This window comes from Rousettus aegyptiacus, unplaced genomic scaffold (genome assembly GCF_014176215.1).
Source record: "Rousettus aegyptiacus isolate mRouAeg1 unplaced genomic scaffold, mRouAeg1.p scaffold_m13_p_1, whole genome shotgun sequence".
Classification (NCBI taxonomy): domain Eukaryota; kingdom Metazoa; phylum Chordata; class Mammalia; order Chiroptera; family Pteropodidae; genus Rousettus; species Rousettus aegyptiacus.
In genome coordinates, this window is record NW_023416284.1 from 127,669,383 (window position 1) to 127,681,174 (window position 11,792).

Below are 11,792 nucleotides of genomic sequence, written 5' to 3' on the forward strand. Positions count from 1 at the left end.
TGTGTGACCTTAGGCACATTATTTAATCTCTCTTTGATACTCAGCGTCCACATCTATAAGATGAGAGTGCTACTAATAGTGATAATAGTAACCTATTGCAGAGCTCTGTTGTTAGGAGCAAATAGGTTAATACATATGATGCATTTAAAATTTTACTTGGCACGTGGAAAGTATTATGTAAATATCTGATCCTTTAAACACACACGTGCATGCACACACTACTTGCTCCGCCCCCCCCACACACACACATAAATGAAAGGCATGATTTTAGAACTGAAGCTGTCAAATGTGAAAACTCCTCTCTCATTTCTGCACCCTTTTCTTTTGAGCCTTTGCTTAGCCAAACTCTGTCCCATGCTTCCTGATTCTCTTGTTTTTCCAGCGTTTTTTGTGTATCTTTTAATCGATGTGAGCTTCCTTTCCCAACTTTTTATGCATTACAAAGTTTGGAAGCTTTCCACTCTCAAAACACATGCAAGAGAAGAACCTAAGGGGCATGTCGTACATGTAAATTAGAACAAGAAAAGGAAGCAGGGAGCCTGGAGAGAAGCACTAGGTAGGGGAAGGTGCTGGGTCCAAGAAACCTCGAGTTTAAGACTCTGACTTACCAATGCCTCCTAATAGTTTACAAGCCTTGATAAAGTAGGCTGTGGACAAATAAGAACGAGTCCTGGCTTGGACATTCAGGAGCTGTGTGACTTTGGTAAATTATTTAATCTTGCTGAGTCTTAATTTCTTCATCTATAAAATGGGGATAATAATATTACCTCCATCCTAGCACAGTTACGTGAATTGTATTATATAAAGAAGGTATCAAGTTTAATAGAGTATCTGAAAAATAATAAGTACATAATAAAGAGCAGTTGTGATTATTACATTCATTGTTCCATTTCCAAGCAGAACCCTCATCCCTAAAGTGTTCTCTCTCCCTCCCTATCTCTTCCTCCCTCCCTCTTTATCTCTCTCTCTCTTTCTCTCTCTCCGCCCTACCCCCATAGTCCCCCAAACCCACAGTAGCCCAGGTGTGAGAGCCCTTAGTCAACTCAACTCACAACCTCAGATCAATTTTAGGGAAAAGTTTTGGGAAAGGAATGTACTGCACAGGGAAGAAGGAAGAGATTGGGAAACCTCCCAGCTCTCTGCCTTTCTTCATCTCAATCCACAGATGCTTAACAGTGCCTGAAAAAGTGGACTCCTCATTGCTTGATAGAAAGGAAGTAAGCTAAGTAGAAACCCCATGCTATTTGCTCAGAGAAAAAGAGACTCACCTATAATAGAAGCAATATGAAGACCAAATTTCAAAGGATTTAGGGAAAAAAGTATTGTTTTTCAAAAGGTCAATGGCCACAGTTCTTTGTGACTGGAAAAAACCCAAAAACAAAAAAACAAAAAACAAAAAACAAAAACAAACAAACAAAAAAATCAAGATAAACCAACAGAGCAGGAGAAATTAAAGAATATCTTTAACAGGCTTAATATTTCATAAAGATTAAAGTCCTTCATAATCTTCATGAGCCATCACATTTGTTCATCTCTAAAAGTGACATTCATCCCAAAACAGTTCAGGCTCATATGCCTGAAGAACTTCAGAATAATCTGAATGTGGAAGCCCATAAATGAGTCACTTTGGGAAGAGTACATTTTTCTTTTCTTCTTATAAATTCAATAACATCAGAAAGAAAGCATAGTCCCTAGAAATCACAGTGATAATCCTCCTTATCCAATGTACTTTCGCTTCAGAAGGAAAAATGGTGTCAGAGCCCAGAAGGTTTTTCTTGAAGTTTATGATGGGTCAGCTAAACAAACAAGAAGTCCAGCTTCCTCTTTGATAGCTCCCTTTTCCCCCTTATCCAATGCCAACTCAAGTTTACTTTTTATTGGATTTCCATTCTCTCAACATTCTTTGTGGAGTCTCAGTTCCCGTAAGTGCTACAGCTGATGGTAGTTTAGTACTTTGAAAGTCACTAATTAACTCGCCGTATCACGCAGGCAGGCACATTTCCATCAAAAGTTGCTATCTTGTCCTCCAGCCTAAAAACCTTGGCGTGGTTCCCTCTTGGAAAGCCTGGATTGTATCTAAAATCATGTGGCAGAGGTAGAAGCCAAAGATGGGCCATCCTGGGATGACTCAGACTGGGAACAACATTCTACTGTCGGAGCGATAGAGGACCAGCCATACAGAACAGCTCTGCTAGCCGGCCCATATGTTTCCACATTTCTCGAAGCAATTTCACTTGTTTCTATACCACATGGCCCCACCCTGACCCCTTTGCTTCTATTATAGTGACCAAGAAATCCAAAAGCCAATTTCAACTGTCTTCTTTCCAAAATACATACAACTCTAGCATGTCAGGTATACCTAATGTTTATCACAAACCAATAACCATTTTCATGGAGCATGAAAGAAATTCCTTTTTGGAATAGTAGCCCGTGGCTACTGAGCCTTTTAAATGTGGCTAATATAACTGCAGAACTGGATTTTTAATTTTACCCAATCTTAATTAAAGTTTAAATTTCAAAACAAGCAATGTAAAATATATTTTCATTAAATACCACTTTACTATTTTGGAAGGGGTGCATTGAATTTTGAAAAATCTGGCATCCAAATCAAGATGTGCTATTAGTGTAAAATAGACATTAGAGTTCAAATATTTAGTCCTCCCAAATCCATAAAACCTCTCGCTAATAATTTTTATATTAATTACATGTTGAAATGATAATATTTAAGACATATTGGGTTTAAATAGAATATTTTATCAAAATCAATTCCACCTGTTTCTTTTTTGAATGTGACCACTAGAAAATTAACACTACATATGTGGCTCCTTTCGTATTTCTATTGGGTAGCAATACTCTGGAAAATAATTATAGAGAGAGTAGAAAGAGCAGTTTCTACATTGAAATGGAGAGGGAGAAGGATTGAGGGAGGAGAATGAGAAAATACTAGTTTAGCCCATCTCACTATATGAAAGAAAACAAGTTCATCTGAGACTCAGTTACTGACTCATAATTGCTTGTAGGGTTTATTTTCCATTCCATGTTCCTAATCAAAACCTTGCACTGGCCACTTCTGGGTGATGACATTGCTCTGTGTGACAGCTGACTTACTCAATGCCTGGACATGACACGCCCCCTCTTCTTATCAAAGTGCTTAAAATGGTGTAAAAAACACGCAGCTTACAGTAATGGCATTAAATGATCCCCTACATGGTATCTGTGTGGCGCTTAAATTAGATGGAAGGATTACAGGCAAAGTTTGTGTCATAACGATTCTTTAAAGTGAAACCATAGATCAAAGTTCATCACTACCAAATATACAACTTGAGAACAAACTCAAGTGCTGCTATTAATCATGGTTTCTGGGGATTTGATGACACAGATTAAACTGCTGTAAAGAATACTGCTGTGCATCACATTCTTGCAACTGTCATCAACGCTTCTGCCGTGTTCACTGAGCAGGAAAAAAAGCTGTTCAGCATTTGCTGTAGGTGCCTCTCTCGCTGAGCATAGTCAAAAATCTGGGCAACAGGTTTATGTTCATGCAGCCTCTCAAAGGTACCTGCAAATCCTCAGCTTTCTTAGAAAGAAAGAAAAGTCATGGAGAGATTGAGAAGCAAAGTGGAGGTAGAGCATGAAGGGACAAGTAAATTGAGAACAGTTATCACATTTAATTAAATTTCTATTTAACTTTCAATCAGATATGACTTTCTATGAATATCGTATAAAATATTTTAATTAATTTATAATATACCGTGTTGCAAAGATTTGAGGCTCTGTGATTTTTTTGTTACATTTTTAACATCTTCTAAACAGAAATACATCTTAAAGTTGATGACATCTTACACTTGCTGCAGGCCAGGCGTTGCTGCATGCATGCTGTGTGACAATTCAGTCGTGTTGGTTCTATTTTAATCACTTTCTTTGAGTTTTTAGCACTGTTAGTACAATAGGGGCTGAGTTTAACCACAAAATAAGATATATTTAAGGAGATTACATCAGCATACAGCATGGAAACAAAAGGCTATTGTGCACATATATAGGCTTAGAGAGAAAGATGGAGCATAAATCCAACATTATTAAAGTCATCATTTTGATTTTAATTTGCATTTCCCTAATAACTGGTGATGTCGAACATCTTTTCATACAGCTATGGGCCACATGTATCTTTTCTGGAGAAATGTCTAGTCATGATCTTTGTCCATTTTTTAATAGGGTTGTTTTTTATGTGTTGTTTCTGCTGAGTTGTGTGAATTCATTATATATTCTAGATATTAATCATCATCAGATAAATAATTTGCAAATATTTTCTCCCAGTCTATGTGTTGCCTTTTCACTCTGTCCATACTGTCTTTTGATGCAGAGCAGTTTTTAATTTTGATGAAGTCCATTTTATTTTTTCTTTTGTTGCCTACCATTAGTTTTATAACACAGCAATTATTGTAAAAGCAATTCTGGGATCAGAGGGACTTGAGTTCAAATCCCAATTTTGCTCCTTTGCAACTGGGTGGTCCTGGGTAGGTCAGTCCTTCTGTTTCAGTTTGCTTATTTATAAAATTGTACTAAATAACACTTGTTTGTATTTTGGAAATTAAAACATATAAAGGACCTTTGAGATCACAATTCATGTTAAAAGAATACTAGGCAATGACATCAATAATGATTAGGTTTAAATTTCAAGCTGGTAGGATTTTCCTCAAGCCAATACAGCTACAAGATTAGCGAACTTTGGCATCGGGTAAACTTTTCCTCCAAAAAATAAGTTTATATCATTCTTCTCCTCTTGATCTTTACTATCTCTACCCCCTTTTTATATACCTTTTTTAAGAGGTATAGAAAAAACAATTCTCCCAAATGAGGACCTGACTATTAGAAATAATTTCCCATAGCATTTTAACACTTCATACACATATTTCCAAGAGAATTATAAAAGGGAAAGTTGGAAGTTTCATTTTTCCTCTTTCTAATCTCTAACAGTAAACTCTGTTGGATCAATTAAACAAGAAGACCATTAGAAAAATGAGCTCTAATGCCATGCTGGCCTACATATGCAAACTAAAACTTATGCCTGTAAATGTTTCAAGGTCACAAAATCAAAACGCTAGGGACAACCAATCACAAACAGCCCGCTAGGCTTTAAGCTATAGCCAGTCAGTAATTTCCTTACTTTGCTTCTGCTTTTTCTCTGGAAAAGCCTGTCCCCAGTCTCTTGTTCATGGAGTGCTCCTAACCACTACCAGTTTGGCACTACTTGACTAAAATAGATTTTGCTGAAATAAACAAAATATTTGATATGCCTCAGTTCATCTTGTAACAACTCAATATCACCCAGACTTTCCTACCTGCTTCACCACATCTCTGAATCCCTCAGTTACCCACTCATGAAAGTAAGTTGTTCAAGAAGCAAGTGACAAGAGGGGAAGTTGTGTTGAAGGTCACATTTTGGTGACTGGTCCTGTCAAACAATTGCTTTCCCTGACAGAGCTTTGTGTTTTAGTTGTACAAAATCAACAAGAAAAACCTTCTTCCTCCTTTTCTCTTCTTTCCCTTCTCTTCTCTCTCCCTCCCCTCCCAGTCAGGATTTCCACTCCCGTAATTACTGTTGTGTTTCCTTCCTTTCATGCTATTGGACACCATTTAGGCCTCAGAAAACTTAGGCTGAGCCCCAACTTGTCCTCCGATGTCTGGATGATTGTGCATAAGTCCTTAACTTTCATGAGGACAAAAGCATCTCACAGGATTGTGGTAAAGACAATGAAACAATGCATCTAAATATGCAGTGTGTACCATAAAATGCTGCACAAACTCTAGCTGTTACACACACACACAGACACACACACACACACACACACACACACACCTCATATGAGGAAAATTCTACATTAATTTTTCTCCATCTTTCACCAATAAGGATTATGTAAGCTTATTCTAGTTTGACAAAGAAAGAAGAAGAAGTGACACCAGACAACCTTTTATCCTACAGTAAGTACTCTTCATGGAGAGAGTGGGGAGTGAGGTGAGGAGAAGGGGGACAGGCTGTCAGAGTCACCTCAGCAAGGAAGGTAGCCACTGATACTGTAAACAGTCTTCTTTGCTTCAGAATTAATAACTATTCTTCCCACAACAAACTTCGACAAAGGGAATTACAATGCATAAACTCTCTCCCCCAAAAAACTCTCTTGATAAAAAAGAAACGACCTGAGGCACAGGTCATTGCTAGATGATTGTGTGACAAGATTAATTGTGTAGGGGAGAGAAGAATTGAATAGGTGTTCAGTTAACTTACGTGTCACAAATGAGTTACCTGGGAGAGTCACACAGCATTAGTCAGTTTTCAGGATCATAGAGTTACCACCCACTCATAACAACCCTCCAGAAGCATCATTCACACCATGGGTGAACTATGTATTGAAAAAGCTATTCTCTCCTATGTCTATAATTCTTGATTCTCTAAGGTCACAGATTACTTTCTGCGTTGCAGAGTTTTTTAGATCTTCACTCTTCAACACAGTACAAGTGGCTTTTAAATTTAAACTAGAAATAATTAATATTAAATAAAATAAAAAATTCAGTACCTCAATCACACTAGCCTCATTCAAAGCGCTCAATAGCTACATGTGGCTACTGTATTAGTGTGACAGAGAATATGTACATTGTTGAAGAAAGTTTTATTAGACTATTGGAGAATTCTGTTCTAGAATACTCATCCTCAACTTTCACCAGCCGTCCCTGGCTTTTATCAAATAGAGGCTCGTCTCCGCAGCTTTTCTTGATCCCTTTTTTCTCCCCATATAACCTTAGCCACATTCTCCAATTTCTCACAGTTCTTGGTACTACCTCTATTTTAAAATTTACAATAGTATCGTGACTATGTGTTTGGACATGTGACTCTCTGATGAGGCCCTGAGCATCCCTCGCCCCCAAAGAAAAACTTTTTCTTGATCATCACCACATCTCCATCAACATGCGCCATATGGCAAGTGCTCAACAAATGCTAAACTCAGGGATGTATGTAAATAAGCTAATGCATGTGTTAGGAGCTCAGGGTATTATTTACACACTTCTCCTTGGGGTTCTGACAGATGCATCACACACACATGGAAAACAGAAAAAAATACAGAAACAAAATACCATTTTACCAGTCTGAGCAGATATCTGGTACCCCCAAAGCAGAGCTATGGTAAAAGATAAACTCTATGAACTCAGCGGGCCTCCTACTTTATATATACTCTCTTCCCCCAGTCTATGTCTATTTCACTCCCAACCTCTTAGGTGGACCTTACTCCAGAATCTGAAGAAAAACCAAGCCGAAGTACTCTCCTGTATTCCAGATAAAAAGGGAATGAAGAGAAGCAAGTAGGAGCATATGTGCCCCGATATACAGTGCCTCACTCCAAAGATGGCACCAGCTACTGGGATAACAGCCATCCCTATGGTTTCTTCTCATAGCAGAGATTTTTTTCTAAAGTGCCTTGGGTCTCCACCAAGGGAGAAAACATTTTTTTTTCTAATGGAGTACCCCTAATTCAGGGGAGTTGGAGAGGTCTCTAGGTCCTCTCATATAAGTTTTTCTTATAAAATAATGTTTTCTAGATGAAATATTAATTACAATATCAATTCTCTTACAGATATGTACAATTAATAACCTAGAAGTAATTATGTTAATAACCTAATACAGCAATCCTTTTAGAGCCATAACTCCTGGGATACAATATACCTATCTCTTATGAGGCCTGAGCTTCTCCATCACCCTATCTCACTGAACTCAACACCTGTGGCTACCTGTATTTTTTAGGATGTAGGAAGTCTCATGTTCTTCCTGTTATTTCTAGATTAGACTCTAGAGGGTTCCTGCAATAGAAATAGTCAGTTTCTGAAACTACCGCTTAGCCTGCAGAACCTCTCTAGACTGAATGATCTCCAAGTTGCATGTAATACATTCTTCCCTTAGGAGTATTTCCCTTTGAATTCTCGTGATAATAGCTTTTGAAGATATTTGTGATAAAATACCTAGGTTTAGGAAAAAAACATCTCATTCAGATACCTATTACAAATTTCTGTTTCTAAGACTCAACTCAAGAGGGAGAAGGGAGAAAGAGAGAGAGAGAGAGAGAGAGAGAGAGAGAGAGAGAGAGAGAGAGAGAATTTTCTTTCTTGTCTTTTTGTGAGGAAGCTACGGTCCTTTGTGTCTCTACTGATAATGGCAAATTAGCAACTACCCAAGCAAAATCTTCAAGTGTCAATCTAGATCTAAAAAATTCATTCATTTTTTTTAAATTTATTTATTCACAAATTTATTCATGTATCCACTCCTCCTTCATTACTTCTTATCTTTACCATAAGCCATGACAACTAGTTGTAGCTACCTCCCTTGTGAATCTCCTATTGTAGCTGGGCTGGTCGACCTACATGAAAAACATAATATTGAGGTATATTCTTTAAGAGAAGTATGCACACATTGCTGTGACAACACTTTAGAAGAGTTTATTTCCCTTAGGGATAAGAAGATGGAAGGAATGAAAATTGGGAAAGGCTTCAATGAGGAAAAATTTGAGGAAGTCCTTGAAAAACTGAGAATGTGAGTTTGACAGACATTAAAGACTGAGAGGAAAGCAGAAGACAAGAAGACAAGGATGCTTAAAAATGTTTGATGTAATTGGTGAAGACTGTCACTGAATTTGTTGAACATCTTTCTGAAGCTTGTAGATGGATCAAAATTTCTACCTCTGCAAGTCATTTGCTTCTCCACACGCAAAACTCCCCTACTTGATCTCTCTCAGGATCTTCTCACTCTAAATCTTTATATTTCTGACACTCCATCTTCCAGTATCCTCAATGCAAAACTGAGTAGACAGAAGACACTTAAACATATATAATTTCTAGTTCTTCTCTTCTCTACACACCAAGGTCATCAAATTCAGAAAAACAAAATGAGCAGAAGCTACAAGGGGCTGCCTTGATGTTCATTCATTCTGAGCCAAGCTTCCCTGAGGCAAGGGACTACTGGAATTTTGTAACATGCTTTGAGAGAAGTGCCTGTCTTTATTGTTGCTAAGTGAGAGCTGCTATTTTGTTTGAAAAACATATGGTTCGACTAATTTTTCCTTGAAATGCATTTAGGCAAATTAAGAAAAGGGAATCTGCAAATCTCTGCAATCCATTTCACCAAATACCTTTTAAGAAAAATGTGCATGAGTTTTCCAAAACCCTAAACAAGCAAGGTTTTCCCTTCCTGCTATTAATAGAGAAATATCTTATTACAGTTCTGTAAACAGAGCCAAATTGAAAAAATTGCATTTAAATGATGTTAAGGTTTCCAAAGAAAACCACAAAACAAACTCAGAGCTAAGGCGATAATGCATCTCTGTTGTACCTTGGCACAGGAGCAAGCATTTTGCAGTGACCATCTGGGATGTGTAACATCATAATAAGGGCAAAGGCACCAACTCACAGAGAAGCCAAGAGGTAACACTTTTTTTCCTGCCAACTGTGATATATTACAGTATGAAGGTTTTTTCCAGGAAACCAGCATTTCAACTTTTACAAGGCATTTGAAGACACCAAAAGTTTTTTCACTACTATACCCCAAATGTCCAAAATAATGTCAAGCAAATAATAGATGTTCAATAAATATTTATTGATTAAATACATATTGAAAGTGCCAACTTTTTTCTACAGTAATAAACATTTCATGCTTTGGGATCCTTTTACCTTCCTTTTAATACACTGAAAAATACACAATTATTGACCCAAGAACATGATTTCAGGTGTGTTGGGAGGAGGCCTAATTCATCAAGTACTATTAAACTTATACAACCTAAAATCTCTTTTAAAATGCACTTCTGTTACTACTATTTCTAAGAAAAATGTGAACAGGCAAATTCACAAAGTCCATCAAAATGTCTTGGCTCTTGTGTCAAAAGCACAAGCAGTAAAAGAAATAAATTGGATCTCTTCAAAATTATAAACGTTTGCTTTTAGTTTTATATTCCACATATGAGTGAAATCATATGGCTCTCAACTTTTTCTGACTGGTTTCACAACAAACAAGACAAACAAACAAAACTCAAAGACACAGACAATGGTTTAGTGGTTACCAGAGGGAAAGGGGGTAGGAGGTAGATAAGGGTAAAAGGAGTCAAATATGTGATGACAGATGATTTAACTTTGGGTGGTAAACATATAATGCAATATACAGGTAATGTAATATTGAATTATATGCTTAAAACCCATATAATTTTATTAACCAATGTCATCCCAGTAAATTTAATTTTTAAAAGGATTTTAAAAACAAACAACTACAAAAAGAAAATTGTGATGCAAAGGTCATTGCCAATAAATTAAAAGACAGCCTACCAAATGGGAGAAGATATTTGAAAATCATTTATCTGATGAGACTTGCATCTAGAGTACATAAAGAACTCATATACCTCAATAATTAAAAAACAACCCACTTAAAAATGGGTGAAGGAAAAAAATGATTGAAGGATCTGAATAAATATTTCTTTAAAGGAGATAAACAAATGACCAAAGGAAAAGATGCTCCACGTCATCAGGAAATTAATATCATCATGGAAATGTAAATCAAAACCACAATGAAATAGCACTTCACACCCACTGAGATGGCTATAATCAAATAGACTAATCATATAACAGCTGTTAGTAAGGATATGGAAAAATGAGAACCCTCACACATGGCTGGTAAGGATGTAGAATGGTGCAACCACTTTAGAAAATAGTCTGGAATTTCCACATAAATTTTACAACAGGACCCAGAAATTTCATTCCTAGGCATACCCGAGAGAAATGAAAACATATGTCCACACAAAAACTTATACACCAATGTTTTTAGCAGCATTATTTATAACAGCCAAAAAATGGAAACAACTCAAATGTCCATTAACTGATGGATAAATAAAATGTTTTATATATCTGCAATGGAATATTGTTCAGCACTAAAACAATTAAATACTGATACATGCTACAATGTAAATGAACCTTAAATACATTACGCAAAGTGAAAGAAGTCATTCACAAAGAACCGCATATTGTATGATTCCATTTACATGAGATGTCCAGAACAGGCAAATCTATAGACAGAAAGTAAATTAGTGATTGTCTATGACTTTGGAGTAAAAAAGGGGTAGAGGGAAAATGTGGGGTGACTTAATGGGCATGGAATTTTTTGCAAGGTGATTAAATGTTTTAGAATTGATTATGGTAGTGGTTGTACAACTTTGAATATACGAAAAACCATTGAGCTATTCACTACTTAATAGGTGAATTATATGATTTCTGAACTATATATCAATAAAGCTGTTATTCAGAAAAATTTCTTGACCTTATTATTAAGTTATTCTATCGACTCGATTAATAGAATTTAAAACATAGACATAGGATGTGTATGTTGATTCAGCTTTGTATGAACTCAATGAATTGCATAGTAATCAACTGTTTCATATTATTGCAATCTAAGTCTCACCACAAATAAAACCCTTCAAAATGACAAATTCAAGTATTTTCTTGGTGAAGATTTAAATGTATTTCGAATGGACTTGGAAAAATCTCTAGATAATTTATCAGATGCCATACTTATTCCAAAGTAAAATAATTTTATGCCATGCAATTAAGAGCATCATGAAAAGGAAATTTTATTAACAATTTTTTCACTATAAAGTAGCAAATACATTATTAAGTTCAGCTTCCTATAAATACGAAAGTACTAAAGTATGTCCTACATATTATAACTAAATAAAGCACACTTCCATTTAAAATATAAATTCTAAGTAGTCCAA